Source organism: Pogoniulus pusillus, chromosome 6 (assembly GCF_015220805.1).
Source record: "Pogoniulus pusillus isolate bPogPus1 chromosome 6, bPogPus1.pri, whole genome shotgun sequence".
Lineage (NCBI taxonomy): Eukaryota > Metazoa > Chordata > Aves > Piciformes > Lybiidae > Pogoniulus > Pogoniulus pusillus.
Genome location: NC_087269.1, coordinates 44,900,717 through 44,918,895, shown reverse-complemented (window position 1 = coordinate 44,918,895; position 18,179 = coordinate 44,900,717). Strand labels below are relative to the sequence as shown.

Here is an 18,179-nt window from a genome sequence, read left to right as displayed (position 1 = left end):
TGTGAGCTACAGACTAGACAGATTCAGTCACATCTGAGAAACAGGTAATTATACACTTTTTATTGGTTATTTTTTCAGTAAAACGCCACCCAAACAAAAAAATACACTTGTAAGTTGTTTTATATGATGACTCCTTCCTAAGAAATATGCGTTCTTGGTCCTCTTACTGCTATGGAGGCCAGAAAGTTGAAAGGAAATTCAGGTTTGAAGCATAGGAAGGACTTAATATACTCACATATGTTGAAAACTCATAGGAGTCTTCCACAAGGTTTATTAATCTTTTTAATTCAAGCATTTGGGTAATTCATGTGTGTGAATGGTGATTGCTTGCTTCCAGACCCTAGCTACATGTAAGAAGCAACTTAATACAACTTCAGGTGGAAAGATGGCTTTAATGTCTTCAACTTGTGTTTAATTTTGTGAAGGCTCTTCCACTTTGTCTTGTACTCTTGTGGTGGTCAAAGATCTAGCCTGTGCACCGTTTTCATTTAGAATAAGCAGTAATAAAACCTTCTGAAATACAATTATAGGGATTTTGCCAAAAAGACATGGCAGATATGGTCTAGCAGTGTCCAGCTGTTACATAGGGTTTTTTTAAGGTAGCTTCTCCTGTGTGCTTTGACCAGCCAATGTAGGCCATGTCTTAGTTTGTGTTTTAGAATGATGTGTGATTCAAGTTGTATCTTTGTTTTCTGTGTCACTTTGCTGGGCATGGCACAAGGCAGGGTATATACAAGAGGCAGAATAGAACAAAAGAGACACTCCTCAGAGGAGTTGTTCTTTAAATTTCATACATTAATTTCTCTGAAGTCTGGGTGCTTATGTTTAATTTCATATATGAAAAAAGGCATTTAATCTATGAGAACACTTAAAATTTCCTTTTAGTAAGGGAACTTACTGAAAGCACCCCTAAAGTGCAATTAACTATTCTGATGTCCTGATGACTCAACGGATGCTTCTGTAAAGTAGAACACATCTGGTCAGATGACCGAGTTGATATGCCGCTGTATGTGATTTAAAATGCCTGCCCATAACTGGTCATACTGTGGTAAATATCCTGTGGATGGCAAGGATGTTCTTCTTTTCAATAGTCTCGTAATAACATTTCACAAAGCACTGTTCATTGTCGCTTTCTGGAGGTTACAACACTCATGTGAAATTTGCCACTCTTCTTTCCTGTTTCTGTTAACTGGTTTGGGTTTTTATGCATCTTCTTGGCTCCTTTTTAATCCAGGCAGGCTGTTGAGTGGTGTTTTTAACAGAACGGCAGAACTAAAGATTTTTCTAAGCCTTTCTGAAGATTCCCAGTAGCCAATTCAACTGATTCGAGGCTGCACTCCATCTGCCTAGGAAAGAAAGAAAAGACATTAGCAGTCCACACATGAGCAGCTTATTAGTTCATTTAGTGTGTGCAGTACAGTGATTCAGGACCCATCTAAAATATTCATCCACAATTACTGGTGAAGCACAGTTCAAAGTGCTTAAAATCTGTGGGTTTGACTGAGAAATTTAAGGAAAATAGCTGCAAATTGGTTCTGTATGTAATTAATGAATCGTTTCATTCTTATGTAAATATTAAATGCTTGGGTATTTTCCCCCCTTTTTTTTGCCTTTCTCTTGCAGCCCTCCCCCTCCCTGACCCCCGTTATACGCGTGTGTGTTTGGTAGGACGGTGGGTGGGCTGGCGCCGGGGCATGCTCTCCGAGTCCTCTGACTCATCCATGGAGCAAACAGCTGGCCTTCCTCTCATTCACCCTTCCTCACATGTCCACCCCAGCCTCAGAAGGAGCTGCCAGAGACGATGCTTCCCTCGGCCTCGGTTGTCCGAGTTCTCTCCTAAGGGAAAAGGCCTTTCCCTAGCGCGGCCCCCGCGCACTTGTGAGGCGGAGGCGTGGGCAGAGCCCGCTGGCCAGCGGTGCCGCAGGGACCCCCCCTCCCCCGGAGGGCCTCTGGTAGCCGCATCTCAGGCTGGCTGAGCAGGCTTTCCAGGGCTCACTTCTTACAGAGGAGCGGCTTTGCCACAGCAGCGCCTCCTTGCAACCGGGACTGGATGCAGTGGATTGAGTAGGGGTTAAAAGCTGTTGGCGCCTTGCAGAGAAAGGGCTTCTGAGGACAGGGGAGAAGCGAGTGGATGTTTACGCAGACACAGGGAGTGAGGGCGCTGAGGCAGTGCTAGGGTTTTGTTGGGGAGGGATCTCTCCCTCCCGCTTTCAGTGTCACAGAAAATTAGTCCGAGTTTTACAAGTGCAATCAGTGGAAGAGTTTAGAAACAGCCTGCAGTGAGACTTGAAAATCCTGAGGCAACTGCAGCTTGTTTTGAAATGCCTGTCTGCCCAGCTCAGATGGCCACACAGATCACCAATTGTGCAACGCTGCCTGTTCTCGGCTGCCTCCCCGAGCTGCCCATAACCTCAAGTTTCAGCCTGTGCAGCCTGGCAGGGCTTGGCAGGAGGAGAGGCCTTGGACCCTGCCCTGCAGCCCTCCAGGGAACCAGAAAACCAGGATCCAGGGATACCAGTGCTTGCATAATGGCCTGTGTGATAGACAGCAAGGAGCACTTCTCTGCTGTGACCAAATGATTTAAAGAGAAAATGGGGAGAAAGGCTGCTTCCAGCTATTGAGTTCCAAGATACGGTTCTTCTGAGGCATCCGTGCAATTATTCCTTTCAATGCTTTTATTTCTATGAGATGAATTTGCATAAAAGGCTTGGATCTCTGAAGCTGTGTTTACCTGCATTTTACTTGGGTCGTGGTGTTGCAGCTTTCCTGCTGTTCTCTCCCCTGATTCTAGAGCTGTTTTTTTCCCCCTGCCACAAGCAGAAATAATGTAGATGTATTGCAGGCAGCTACAAGGTCTGGTACTCTGCTTAAATAGTAATGCCATAAAGATCTAAAAGAAATACTCTCCTGTCAAAGGTAAGATGTTTGTTAGCCTCAGAGTTGATGGCTTAATTTTTAGCATTCCTGGGTGGTTTCTACCTTGGCATTTCTTATGGCCTACAATTAAAATGACTCCAGTGAAATCTCAACTTATATCCACATTGCGGAGCGTGGTTGAGTGTCTTCAGGGAGAACCTTGAGCTGCTCACTAAATCAATTTGTTCTTTTCTCAAAACAGATTAAATATGTTTTACCACTTTAAATTGAAAAGCAGGCTCCCATGACATAACTGCTACATGTAAAATTAAAAATGCACACTGTGCATTTGGAAGGGTAGTCATTTTGATGCCAGTGCTGTGCCAGTGGTGTTCCACCAGAGAGAGAGAAACAAATAGGTAAAAACCAAGCATGTCTAGTCTTGTCTTGCTGTTCTGCTAGTCTTGTTTGAGAATTAAGGTGATGGCACCCTACTTGGGTGGGTGCTAACTGCTAGATGTGGCAATAATCTTCTTCAGCAGAACCTGAGACGCTCTGCTTCCACTGCACTGCCTGCCTGGAGTTAGGTTTTTTAAAATTAATTAATTAATTACTTAAAATTCATCTTGTTCATGCATACTGTTTTCTTTTCAAGTCAGCCTTCCACCTATTGCTTTAGCAAGATGAGTTGCAGAACTTGTTTGTGACTCACCCTCTACCCTTAGTTGATACTTCAAGTATAATTTTAGTCCTGCCTACAATTTATTTTGTATCCAACACACAGGAGGAGCAGAAAAGAAGTCAGTAGCTTGTGCTGCACTGTGAGTCTGTGGGGGATATGGAGGCAGCTGTATATAGGGAGAGTCAGATGTACTGGCTATGCCAGAGGCAGCCTTTGTTCCTTGGACCACTTCTATGGCTGTGTTTGAGTGGGTTATGTTTAAGGCTGTGTCAGTACAGTAAGATACAAAGGAAAAGGAAGGGGAAAACTTTTCTGAAATAAAACAAACTGGAAAAGTTGCCATGGAAAGAGATGGCAAATGGAAGTGGTCTCTAATAATGGGATTTTATAGAAGATGTCCAGTCTTCAGAACAATGGTTCAGTTTAAGCCAAGGTTAGCAGTGTTCATTACTTTATGCCTGTGAGTTGATAATGCAATCCTCGAGTTCTCCAGGAGGACTGGATGGAGTAACAATGTGATACAGCAACCACAGGATTGAGGACATGTCCAAGCAGCTACAGCATTCAGCACAGCAAGTCTTGCCGTCACAGCCCCTTGCAATTGACCTTGGGAGAACCTGCACCTCTTCTGGGAGCCAAGTCCTATAGCGTAAGAGTGCAGGCCAAGAGTTTGCTTGGGACTTAGAGGTGTGAGTAACCCAGGTGGGAGGCAGGCAGTGGGCTGATGCCAGGACTCTTGGGGGCAGGGAGGAGGATGCATTTGGTGGTGCCAGCTGAGGAACATGGTGGGTTCCAGTGCAGCATGGCTACTTTTTGGGGGTTTCCTGCTGCTTGTGTCTGGAAGGAATATTCATCCTTTCTATCAGATTAATGTTCTCAGACATGTGGCTGCCGCATTTTGGTGTGATGTTTTTGTGCTTTATGGTTCTGGTTTTAAAAAGAATTATTGAAGACCTAGTCTAGGTGTAAGTAAAGTTGAATATTGGAAGCTGTAGTCTCTCTGTCCACACCCTTTCCTTCAGTTTCTGTCTCTAGCTCTTCACTCTCTCCTTCCTTACCTCATCTCTGCCTGGGAAAGACCTGCTTTGTACTTAGCCTCTCTTTTTTTTCCCCTCCAAATCCCCTACCTATTTTTCACTGCTTATAGCAACATTTTTTGCTTCTCTCTCATATAAAAAGCTACAAAACCACCCCTTTTCAGCAGATAACAGCATCTGATGCTCATCAGTGTTGAATTGATTTGCTTTAGAATTTCCAGAAAGCTCAAGGTTTTGAATACTTGTGAGTTGATGGATGCCTATGGTAACTAACAAGAACTGCATGTAATATTTAAACACTCAGTAGAAGTTTGTAAATTTTCCCACATAGCAAAAGTGTGCTTGTTGTAAACTTATTTAGGGAGTGCAGCACTTTGTATTCTTCACTTATGACCCAGTTATAGTCCTGGATAAATGAGATTGGGATTGCTGACATGCTGTGGTTTCACAGAAGTTTTGAGTTTGAACATACGCTGCAGTTCAAGGAGAATAATACTGAAACTTGGAAATAACTTGGAAAGGTAGAAATGCAACGCACCTGCATTATGTGTTTCTGGAAGGAGCTTGTGCAGCACACTTGATTATCTTTGCAGTGTTTCTGTTTTCCAAGAACTTCTAGATGTGTGTTTAGTATTTGCTATCTCTTCATTTTTGTTTGGGTATATAGAAGCCGAGTGGTATTTTGTGTATGGAAACTGAAGGTTTTGCCCTTGGTTACTCTTAGTTACAGTTACTTCACTGCAGCACGGGCTGAGTGCTAAGGTGTAGACAGTGAGATACTCTGTGGCCCATCTTGCTTTCCTCAGAGGATAAGGCTGAGGAAGATACATGGGACTCCAGGAAGATCTACCATAGTCAAGGAAGATCTGTAACAGATTAAGAATTGAAATCCAGCTTGTGGGAGCATGATGTGATGCAAAAGCAGGAAAAGGTGTTTGTGCTTGACCCAAGGCTATTGCAATGATAGTCTAGGACTTCAGAACCCTACGTGTGAGCTTTGTGCTGTGTAGCTTCCTTGTTGGAGTTGTTCTAGTTCACCTCTTCAGTCTTTCTTGTATGCTTTAATTTCAAGACTTGCTGTGATGCAGTCTGCTCTGGATGTTTCCTTTATGTATATTGACTTTTTCAATTGATTCATCTTGGCAAAATCTCTTAAGAGCCAGAGCACTGTGCTGAAAGAATAATATTGTAGCTGTGTGGTGTTATGTTCTGCCTAGAGTGCTGTATTTGGTAGTAGGGGCTGCATGGTGTGTGGCATCGCCAGGGCTACCCTTCAGGAATGGCCTTGAGAGACTGAGACCACCCCAGGCTGGAATAAGGGCAGCTATGAGGGGTAGGGATCAGTGGAGTCCAGGCTAGGACTGGGGAAATCAATCAAATGAAGCAGCAAGTAGTAGTGGAAGGACAAGTGAGAAGTGGGGAGAAGCATATGGAAACCATTGTGCACACAACCTACAGCTTCCTATGCTGCCTGTCACCTCACCAAAGGCATTGGGCTGGACTGAGACATGGTGGAAGCAAGGGAAGTTAGGCTAGGAAAAGAACACAGATGAATCTTGACTGAAGTTGAACTTTGGGAAGAGAAGAGTTTCCTGAAGTGTTTACTGAACCACTTAGTCTCTTTTTTTCACCTCAACTCCTGTAAGGATAACTAGAAGTGTATTAATCAGCAATAAAATAAAATAATGAAATGGGCTGGGTTGAGATTGTTTTGCCCACAATGTTCAGACAACAAATATGAGGCATTCTTGTGCTACTTTTCCAGTTGTTGAGTCTTTGTAGTTCACCTTAGTCACCTTTACAGCTTTGCTTTTGAACTTGGGAAGTCTAGAGGTAGCTTTCAGATGGTTTGTTTGCAAGGATCTGAAATCTTTATGTGATGATGAGACTTTGGACAGCTGGCTTCAAGGGAGAATTCCTAGTATTGCAGGAGAGACAAAGTTGGCAGCCCCGCCGTCAGGTCTCTCCTTCCTCCTCTCAGCTGCCACAGCGTTCCCTGCTCATGCTGGTGGCATCCCTCACCCTGTTGATTCTTAGTGTGTAATGTGCTTGGAGCGAGGGCTTTTTCTGGCATGTGCATGTAATGCGCCACATATGCGCTGCTGTAGATGTAGCCTCATAGGAAGTGCTGCTGCTGTGTGGAGCCTCAAAAGTCTTCACCAAAAAGGAGGCATTTTTGTGCTCTCTTTGCTGGACCCAGTAGGTCAGGAATTGAGCTGCAGTCCCAGTGTGCCCTTTTCCCAGCTCAACCCCTGCAGCCTCCATGCTGGGCACTGGTGGATGTTTGCGGGAAAGACATGGCACTCTTCAGTGTCTGCTCTTGCAGCTGAATTGCAGACGAATGTGAAAAGGGTGATATGTATCATTGAACAGTGACACAGTGAGGCCATTGATCAGTGACATGGTTTGGCATCTGAAAAGGGTGGCTGATGCTGGAGTTAAGACATTTCCAGTTCCACTTTTCTGGTGTAGCCTACCACTCCCAAACTGTGACAGACTGTCTTGGGGATCTTCCTAGAAATGAGAGAAGATACCAAACTTCAATGAAAAGCTAATTTGAGAGCTGGCTTGAGGCTATGGGATCAGGTTAGGGCATCACCTGGGGAAAGGTGATAGAGCCCCTTAGCAGCAGGTTGCTTGGTGAAACCAGGGAGCAGATACTTGCAGTAACAGTGCCTTAGAAAAATCTTGGATCTGATTTGTGAAAGTATTGGGTGGTCTGCAGTGTGATTTCACAGAGATGTTAATGGGATAGCCCTTTTAAGAGGTGCTCTATAAAACAAAGTGGGAATTGCAGTTCCAGTTTTCCAGATGAGCAGATCTAAAGGACAGAGGAGAATGAAGTGTTTGCTTGGTGTGTTGCAGCAGTGCAGTTAAAGCTGGTTTAAACAGCCTTTGCTCCTACTCCTTGCCATCATGGTTGATCGCTCCTGTATTGTATTGGCACAGCTGTTTACAAGGCAACCTGCTGAAGGAACTTAATTCCCCCGATCTGGCTAGCCATGCAGCTGCACAAATGCAGAGCTGGAAGCAAGCACACTGGAGAGAGAAGCAAGAGGTGTAGATTAAGCTGCCAAGTAAATGCTACAGTTTGATTTGCCAAAGTCCTATCCCATAATACTTGGAATGGTACCTAGCTCCAGAGACAGACAGAACAAAAGTTTATCTTATGGAGGAGCAAACTTAGAAGTCGAATAAATAACTGATTCCAGCTTCATTAAAGGTCCCGTCTGTATTAGATGAGAAAGTCATGTTAGCACATACTAAATCTGCATCAATTAGCATGTTTTTACTGGCGTGTATAAAGCAGAACAAAAGCCCTGGGGAAAGCTTCTGAATGAGAACAAATATGTTCTAGGGGAAAACATTCACAATTCAATGAGGCCTTAAAAGCCAATCATTCACCCAGGGTGCCTGTCAATAAGTAACTTCTCTAAAGTTGCGATTTGTTTTGAGAGACCAGCAGAGTTCTGTCTAAAGCAGTTGATCTGTGTGTACTGGGAATGGGTTGACTGTTTCTAACATACTTCTTTTGGACGTGTATTTATTCCTTGTGAACTATCAGTGAACAGAATGAATGTGACTGCAGAACAAATATTGAATGTGACTAGAAAGTTATGTGTAATAATGTGAGGGTTTTCCTTCTTCGTTTGTGAAGTCACATGAGTTACACATCAGAGGAGCTGTTATGAAAGTGTCTGCATCTACAGCTGGTCTTTGGAGAAGGAAACTGGACTGCCTCAAAACTGCATGCCTTGGGATTTTTCCATTATATTTACCTTTTGGTGCTTGGGAATTTTATTCTGTTTTTTTTTTTTTTGTGTGAGATTTATTTGGAAGTTAGTCAAAAGAGCAGCAAAACTTAGTAATCATGTTCCTTTCTTCAAGATGTGCTGAATTTTGGAGCCTGATAGTATAGGGCTGTGACAAGATATGTACTGCCCACAAACATTCCCCTCTCTCCCTTTGCAGTCTTGATGATTCAAGAGCATTTCCTAGAAATTGCAGTGCTCTGCCAAGGTAGTCCATAAACTTGTTTTGCTTTGCTACAGACAGGATGGGGGTTGTGAGGTATTTTTACATGTTTGCTTAAGCAAAGTTTAGAGGTTGGTTTCTTTTTTTTTTATTGGCACTTCTCTCACAACAGTCAACAAGTGACCTTTATAAAAAGATGAAAAAAAAATTCATCAATATCTTTAACTGAAAAAACCTGAAACAAAACCAACCAAACCCAAAAAGAACCACCAACCCAAATAACAAAAACCCACAAGACAACAAACTATTTGACTCGAGAAAGTTTGATGTGAAGGTCAACAGAGTTCTTGCTATCTTTTTCTCATTGCTACAGGCGAGAAAACCTGTAACACTTAAACTGCTGAAGTGAGTCTCGAAAGGGTGGCAAAGCTTGGACTGAAACCTTGACCCAGCCTCAGATCTGATTCTCCAGGCTTGGTTCTGGCACTCCTAAATGTCCTTAATTCATTTTGAGTCTGTTAAGTGAGCTTTATTGTCTTATGCAGGAGAGCAGAAGTGTAATGTGTCTTTATTTTTATTGCAGGAAAATGGATCTTGTTATGTGAGGGTGTTGAGGAAGCAGTCCCCAGCTACTGAGAGGAAGAAAGGCCAGTGGGAACTACTCAGGTAGGAAAACTTTATGCATCACCAGGCAGTAGGAATGCTTCTGGCTCTTCGGTCTTTTTCCAGGTGCTGCATCATGTTTTATGCTTTAATCGCTGATCTGGTCACTATCAAAGTTTATTTGTTGTTTTAAGAAGCAGTCCTGATTGGTCAATTGATTGCAACCATGAAACACTGCAAGCAAAGCCCTCAGCATAAACATTCCTTGGGCTATCCCTGGTGCAGTATTGATCCTGATACAGAACACAAACAAATTACTCTTTGCATGAGCCATTCAAGCTATAAACCAAAGCAATAATATGTTCTTCTTGCTGCCAATAATGTGTATTTATAATAAACAAAGTAGAAATCCCTGAGTACAAATGAACAGTAGTTTCAATAATGTGTTCAATAGCTCATGTGCAGAATTGGTGAAAAACAATCAACACACAGAGGGCACTCCAGGGTTCCTGTTGCCTCTCCAGCTTAAGAAGAATATTTGCAAACTTGTTGATGCTTTTGCTTGGGGTTTGGGGGGTTTAAGATGTTTTAAGTATTTCATAAAGTAGTAAATAATCTCATTTTTGCTGTACTTCTAGCGTAGTTCAAAGCTTCTCAAGAGTTTTGTCCACACCTTAATGTTTTTCTGGGCTAGCTGCCTTTTCTTACACTCTCATGTCTGTTGTCTCCACTTTCATTCCCTGTCCTTTTCTTATATTGGTGAACACCAGTAAAGACACTTTAATGTGTTGGTAATTGGTTTGGATGCCGCTGAAATTCAGCGGGAGGAGGGGTGGAGTTAGCACGCTCGTATCCATCACCACCAAGGGTGCACAGATAACTTAACCCACAGGAAAGAAGTTTAACACCATGAGAACGTCAATTTCTTCTTTTTTATTTCAATTTTCTCTACCATGCTTGTACAATCCTACTCCCTCTCATCCATAATTTCAGTGCTTCACTTTGATGAGCTACAAACAGCTGACCTGAAGGCATTTCTTGATGAACATTTCTGTCTGATCTCAGCCTTGAAAAACTCAACCTTTTCAAGAGCTGTATTGGGAGAACAATGTGTAAGACTAATAGTTACAGGCTGAAAGAGAAGGGAGAGGAAAGACTAAAGTGTAAAACTTGCTTCCAGCAGAAATGCCATCCTTTTTTTACCTCTGATAATTGGAAACGTTTCTGACATGGCTACAAAACTGAAGTTAGTGCTGTGTGCCTGCCCTTTGCTGTGCTTTCATATTGCACGACTGTTTTCCTCTTTGTGTGGTGATGCTTTGTTCTATTTTGTTTGCACACAAAACACAAATTGCAACTGATACTCAGCTATTGCGTTATGATTCATCTGTAGTTCTGTGTTTTAAATGATGGCTTGCTGTTCATGCTCACATTTTCAGTACTTTTCCCACAGTGTTTAGCAAAGCTCATGTGCATAAATCCTTTCATTGGTAGTTCTAATTGAAATCATACTGGAAGAGTAGAAGGAGGAGAGGTTTTAACTGTGTCCATTTTTTCCATGGAAAGGTCTTGTCTCTATTTAGAAATAAAATAGTACTGGTTGTAACTGCAATAGGAGTTCTTCAGTACATCACAAATATTTGTCCAGCAAAGGACAGCAGTGAGTATGTGACAATACTTCCTGCTTGTATAGTTTCCATCACAATTGCTCAGTAGCATTTCATATGTTTATAGACAGTCACTTCTTTCCACTCCAAAGGAATATACAATTAAACTTTGAGGGAAGAGATAGACTAGATCAGACTGAGTTTGCAAAGTGTTTTAGTCTATCATTAGGGAAACAAGCAGTTACAAAAATGCTAAGTTCTGTATTACCATTAAAATGATTAACTGAGTTACTGCTACAATGCAGAGATATCCAACAAGCTCTGAGTTTGTCAGTTGATTTGGCAATTAGCATAGCCCCTATTTGAGGGGGAGTGTGAGACAGTTTTTAGATGTGCAGCCTCAAATACTCAGAATACGTCGAAGAGGTGTAAGAATGACACTGCCTAGATATGGCATGGCAAAAACATAAAGGACCTGACATCCTTCTGAGCTGGGAAGACCACTGAGGTTATACCAAACTTTTATAAGAGAGGGAAGTTGGAAGTGCTGAAGAGGGCAGGAGCAAGCATAGTGGAACACTACAGTTTATCTTACCAGGTTCAAACAGAGCATTATCTAATGATTTTTTTGTAGTGCCTTAAAGAGTATGCTGATTTTACAGCCTTAAGTGTACATCTAAGACTTTGATCTTTTCTTCTAAAAAATTATGCATACCAGGCATAATAATGCAGCAAATTTTTTAACTGCTGCCCTCTCCTCCCCTCAAACCAAACCAAAACCACAAACCACCACCAACAGAAAAAAACCCCAATCAAACCCCCCCACACACACATGAAAGCAACCACCTTGTTTTAAAAGTGTTCTCAGAAATTTCCTGGAGATTCCCCTAGATTTGGATCCTGCTTTAAAGTAGTAAAATCACTTTTCTGTTGCGTGAAGAAACTTGGGAAAGAAGTTCCTTGCTGTGCCTTTGGGTCATGTGGCCTCACTGCTGTAGAGCTGGAATGTTTGCTGTGGTATTTCCGGAGGCTTTGTAAACACACAGCAAGAACAAAGGAGGCTATGAGGATTTCATAAAATCATTATTATTTTGTAATTATTATACCCTCCTGCATTCTCCTCACCATCACCCCCTCTTTTTGTTTTTTCTTTGTGCCTAAATTCATTACGTTTTAGATGTGGGTATTTTTAGGATTTCAGATGAGTTCTTAATCTGATCAGTCCAATGAATTTTAAGAAGTCATCTGGTTTTTTATAAGGAAAAAAGTTAAAATATATTTGGCACTTTTTTAATGTCTGAATTTGTCTAGAATTATTCCTTACTTAATGTAATACCTGGCAACCTACATATTAAGCCTAGCTGCCATTTAGATGGTCTTAATGGTTTTCCTTTGGCATGTGTGTCTGTGAGTGGCATTCAGTAATCTGACTTGATATCTGTCATCTTGTAAGATAGAGCAATGCAAATAAAAAATGAGCACTCAAACAAGGGTTACAATGAAGAGCCGTTTCCTAAGTCCTTCTGTGGTGATGTAGAATCCCCAAGTCAAATCAGCAAAGCAGGGAATTAGTTCTGGCTTCTGGGATATGAGGGTTAAGATTATGCAAACCTTGTCTTTCTAACTGTAGGAAGGGCACGCGCTCCTTCGGAGACTTTGCAAACACCAGCTCAAATTAGGACTGTGAGGAAGGACCGCTGAGTTAGTCGGTTATGGCTTAGTGGCAGGGTGGGCTGAAGGAGATTGTGCAGTATGTTTTGCATTACTGGGCTGGCAGCGTTGCATCTCCTCCTCCTCCCTTCCTCTTCCAACTGAGCTGAGCTGCCTCTTGAACAAGGACAGAGAACTGATCTGTTTTAAAAATAACCTGGCAAAAATGAGGAGGGAAGGGGAGGATGAACGGACTATTTTTAGTTTAACGAACTCCGTTCACTACACAGCACCATAAAGCTGTCTTAATGTACCAGGAGGGGTGGGGAGAGGGCAATGTAAGGGGAAATGGTGACAAGCAGCCAGTGGTAAGAACTGTTTGTTCCAGCTTGGCCTTTGCAAAAAAATCACTCCAGCATTGTGACGCTGTCCATGAGGCCACTCAGAGCATCATCAGTGGAAGGTTTAAAATTATACCAAGATGGGCTTATTGCTGAATTAGATTATCAGTTACATCACAAGTTACAAAAAGGCTGCATATTTTGTTTTATAGTTTTTCTTGGAAGTATGAAACAGTAGTTTTCCCAAATTCAGGCATTGAATTGGCATACCAAGGAGGAGCATTGGTAGAGCTGAAACTGAACAAGGGCTTGAGTTGTGCACATTGGGGCTTCCTTGCTCCTTTCTCTTCTTCCTACTAAACTTTTTGATGGTCGTCTTTATGTGTGACATAATAGTGCTCTCTTTGTGTGGGAGCTTAGCATGATTTGATTCATTAAAGGAAGATTTATGTTTTGATTCAGTAAATTACGTGATGTCTAACTGCCTCAGGTGCCTTAATGTCTGACTCTTGCGAGTACCCCCATGCACCATGTGGACACAGCAACACAGATGTTGGACAAAAAGGAAAGGAGAAGGAGCAGATTCGTGAATTGGATAGCTAGAAAGGTTTTAGGGCAGGAAGACACAACAAGGGGAAAGAAAGGCTGGAAGTTTGAGGAAGGGAAGTTGTCTCTTGCAAAACTAGCTTTGTCGGCAGAAGTAGAGGTGAGAAAATATGGGCGTCTTCACATGTAAAAGATGGGAAGAAACAGTTTAGGTGGTCGTAGTGATAACTCTGTAAGTGCTCCCAGGCTATAGGTGTGGGCACGTGGAGTACAGTAATTGCTCTCTAGGCCACTTATGTTGGAATAGCTTCTTTTGTTCACATTTCTGCAGTTTGAAATCTTTAAAATTGAGTTGAATCATGCTTTGAGTCTGGAGGTACTGAGCTGGACAGGTTGCCACTTTTTTTTTGGGTGCTCTGTCCCTTGTCTTAGGAGTATTGGGGTGAGGACCAGAGAATGGAGATTCCTTTTTTCTCCCTGTTTACCTCAGTAGATATTGGTAGAAAATTTTTGGATCCTGTGACATGTAATACATACTGAGATAATTGGGTGTTTGGATTGGTCTAGTCTTGAATGCTACTACCTAATGTTAGAGCACTTTACTGAGAGTGAATGGTATGGAGCTAAAAAGTAGTCCTGAATCTGTTGGCCTGCCGTATGAGGAGAAAACCATATTGTTCCAACAATTACCTTAAATAATAATACTCTAGTACATAGAAGTTGTCTTTTGTAAATAAGCCATGATGCAAAGGCACACTGTGTTTTAACTTGAGCATTATCTGCTTGTACTTTTTTTTTGCCAAGTGAATGTGTACATATGTGAAGAAATACTCAAGAAATCTTGTGCAGTGTAACTGTGTAAAATGTTAGTAGCTTCTTGATTGATTTCATAGAAATCATAGAATCAACCAGGTTGGAAGAGACCTCCAAGATCATCCAGTCCAACCTAGCATCCAGCCCTAGCCAATCAGCTAGACCATGGCACTAAGTGCCTCATCCAGTCTTTTCTTGAAGACCCCCAGGGACGGTGCCTCCACCACCTCCCTGGGCAGCCCATTCCAATGGGAAATTTGTCTTCAGTGCTGTGCTTTTTTTGGTAAAATATTGTAGCACCTTCAATTTCAGCTGGAAAAGGGATGCAAATCCACTTCTTCAGGTAGAGGAAATAGTGTATGAGACCTTCCTTTCTTTGTAGGTGTTCTAGAGTTTTACCTTCTTTAGTATGTCTCATTGATGTATAGCTTCTGTGTCTTTACTCAAATGTGCAAAGACCTTTTACAGTGATAATAAGTATATTTGCACAATACTTTTCATGCCAATTGGCATTGCCCCTTGCTGTCCAAGCCTTTTTAAGGGAACTTCAGTCAAGCCAATAGGAATTATGGTTGAAACTTGCTCTCAAAAGCTCTGTGTTCCTAATTGCCTTTGACAGTGCTTGGGAAAGATGTCACTTGAGCACAGTGAAAAAACTACTAAAATAGATTATATTATTAATGAAGGATTCTCTATCTGGATGAATTGGTACTGACAGGAAAATAGTGGTTAAAATTAGAACCTTCTGCAGACATATTGCAGTTTATCCTGGTTTTACTTTGTTTAAATGAAGTAGTGTGCACATACCCAGCACAGAGAAAACTTTTAGTCTGAGGTGCTTCTTTCAGCAGATGGCTTGTGGGTTTATTTCTTAATGTTTGGGGGGGGTTGATGCTGTTTTGTTGGGGTTAAGTATTACTTTGAAGGGAGACCAAATAGAATCAGTGCTGACATCTTCTGTTTATCGTGTGACTGTGTGGCAGATTGCTGTATGTTGTACTAAACCTGTTTTACAGTGACATGGCCAGGATGCCTACAGCTTTGTAAAGGATGCTGGCTTGCATTCTGCTGTGCAAAGAACTATTTCCTAAAGAAATAATAAGATGATTGAATATCTTCAAAAGTATTTGTGACTGACTGCAAATATTTTACTTTCTCACCCTTCCTCTTCTCCTTAATCTTGTTTATCACTTCAGTGTTTTCTTCCAGCCATTAAAAATGTGTTCTTCTAGGATATTTACATCAGCTGCCAAGAATTTATATCTTTTTACTGAAAGCATTTGTAAAGAAAGGGACTAAATGGTTAATTTTATTTGTATAGCATATGTATATTGTGTTTAGGTATATTAGTTAGATACAAGTTGAGCTCTTAGTACACTGTCAAAGTTTGGCAATAATGCATATGTATTTTTAAATTACTGACAGATTTTAAATACAGTAGCACTGTATAGCAGTACTGTTAAGGATTTTCACATGTTTCATATTGAACAGTATTTAAATACATTGCTGAAGTTAGAAAATTCAAGGTACAGCTGTTGTTTTCACACGTTATTTTGTCTTGATGTTTCTGATAGCATAACTTTCTTTATTAAGCCTTCAAGTGGAAAAGAGAAACAGAAGTTTATTTCCTTCTCAAGACAAAACAGCAATGCACATGTAACCTCAGCTCTCAGTTTTTTTCTTTTGTCCATGGCTAAGTCCATCTCTTAACCTGGAATATTTAATCTGATTTAATTTGTTCATGTTTTCAGAAGTTTGTGAAAGGGGAGGGGAAAGAGAGGGGGAAAATCCCTTTGATGCACTGCCAGTGGTTGAAATGTTGCCTTGAATCATAAAGATATGTATAGCTGAGACCTGTGTTCTCAAAGTGCAGGGAATACTGTATGTAATGCCAGCAGGTGTATAGCGTGAACTGATGATCAGGACAAGGTATTTAAACTAGTTATACTCTGCTGGAAGTGTATTGTCTGCACCATAGATGAAACAAAGTTTTTTCATAGAAAACATTTTGAAGTAGCAGGTAGTGTTACTTCAGATACACAGATGTGTGAAAAACCTAACTGAGCTGCAGAATGTGGATGTGTGGAGAGGCATGCTTGCAGCACTGCATGGAGTCTCTTCTCACACTTGTATATACCTGTCCTATATAGCATGTAAAGCTCAAACAACTGAAAACTAAAAATACTACTTTATAAACAGAGTGCGGGGAAGAAGAAAACAGACATGAACACCACCTTTAAAGGATGCTGTTTTCTATAGCAGCAGTCTGGTGGCAGAGAACTCGACTAAATAATTCATATTGAATAGAAGATGTTTCCTTTTGCAGCCTCTGAGTGGGATACTGTTGAGTTTAATGGCATTTTCTCTTCCTCATATGCTTTCCTACTGTGTGGGCAGAAGCTCAGTAACCTCTGCAAGCTGGTTTCTGATTAATATAGTTTAGTGTTGACCATTCTCTTATGTTTTTGAAATGTGAACGTTCCCAGTCTCTTTGAGTGCTTTTCTTACAACACGTTTTCCATCCCCCACCCACTAATGATTTTCATTGCTTCCCTTTGAATTCTGTCTCGTTTTGCTTTGAATGCATAAGCTTTTCTTACATACTATTACCAACTACTGGATTATTATTGCTTCTTAATATGAACTATGGTGTCACAGGAGTGTTTTCTTCTCAGGTCCTAGTTTGATAACAGAGTTCCTTCTTCGAGCACACTCTTCTTTTGAACTATTCAAATGTCCTCATTGGATGGACTTGATGAAAGGACAGGTATCCATCCCTCCATTTAACATCTACCATATTGTATTGTGGGGTTTTTAGGTCCTTCTTACCATGGACCTAATAAAAGCTGAGAAGCTAGAGAGCTCTTTATCAGTTCATAAGAATCTCTTGCTGTATTTTGCCCTGCCAATCACTGATACCTTTGGCTTTTGTAGTGCCTATCTCCTGCTTGGTTTTCTCTTACTGTCTCAGAGGTTCTCACCTGGAGACACCCATTCCCTCTATTTGCTCTTAGGTCCTGTTGGTTTGCAGTCAGAGCATTTTGGGAGTTTGTGTGGAGGGAAACAAATAGTCCTTGCCATAGAGGAATACATTCTGAGAGAACATGTACCCTGTCTCATGGACAGACATGAGCTTGATCTGTTCATCTTCAACTGGCCTGTGTGGAACCAGACCAGAAGCCACATAGCCATCATTAACATTGTGTCGAGCTTATTAGCTTGAGCTCAGTCTCTTGGCAGGATGTGTTAGATCAGGCTTACTGCTGTGTTAATTGTGCTTACACAGCTTCCAGTTTGGAGATGGCTCATTTACAGCTGGCTTGGATGGTGGCCAAGAAGGCTCGCCTTTGCCTGCAGTATGCCATGTAGATGTACACAGATCCAGCACTTGAACATGTCTGTCAATAGCAGGAAATTATATTCAGAGGAAAGGGGAGCATCCTTGCCCTGGTTGCAAGCATAAGCAAGGACAATACTAATGAATGAGGAAATAGTTAACAGCTTTAACAAGGAGAAGGATTGATTATTCCAAATGTAGACTCAGTACCGCAAGTTTGGTTTGGCCTCTATATTTGGCCCCATCTTGTTTTTCATTTGCTACTAGTTTTGTGTTGCCTGGTTTTGTTTGTTTTTTTTTAAACTATGTTTCTTGGGAATGCTTCCCAGATTTAAGAAAGTGCCTCATATTTTCATTGACAAACAAACTAATCTAAACACAAGGTTAAAAAAGGGCAAAATTTCAGAGGGGAAAAGGTTGTCTTTACAATTAGCCTATCCTCTGTTTTGTTTTCCTTTACTTCCTATGTTAGCAAATCAATTTCTTATTTTGGTTGTAATATACTTGAAAGGATGTGTTGAAGTGCTGTAGTTACCTAAATGTGCGCAATACCACTTAGTAACAGTAATTATATAGGAAGCAGTAAGAGCTGTTAAAAGCTGAACTTTGTTTATACAGGTTTGGAAAAAAGAGTGCAGGAGGACTGGAAAGCCACATCCTCAGATGGCAAAGACTGATTTAAGCAATTAGCATCAGTTGTGTTATTCAGCAAGAATTTGTGCCCTCAAATGC

At 41.4% G+C, this 18,179-nt stretch overlaps 1 protein-coding gene across 14 annotated transcripts in view; it reads left to right on the top strand.

Annotated features, from left to right (window-relative positions):
- The window catches only part of ZMIZ1 (zinc finger MIZ-type containing 1), a 359,852-nt gene that overhangs the window by 110,641 nt on the left and 231,032 nt on the right, over positions 1 to 18,179 (top strand). For all 14 annotated transcript variants that reach the window (XM_064145441.1, XM_064145438.1, XM_064145439.1 and 11 more), the window contains one exon: positions 9,134 to 9,216. The gene's annotated coding sequence lies outside the window, so the exon portion shown is untranslated. The remainder of the gene's footprint in view (positions 1 to 9,133; positions 9,217 to 18,179) is intronic.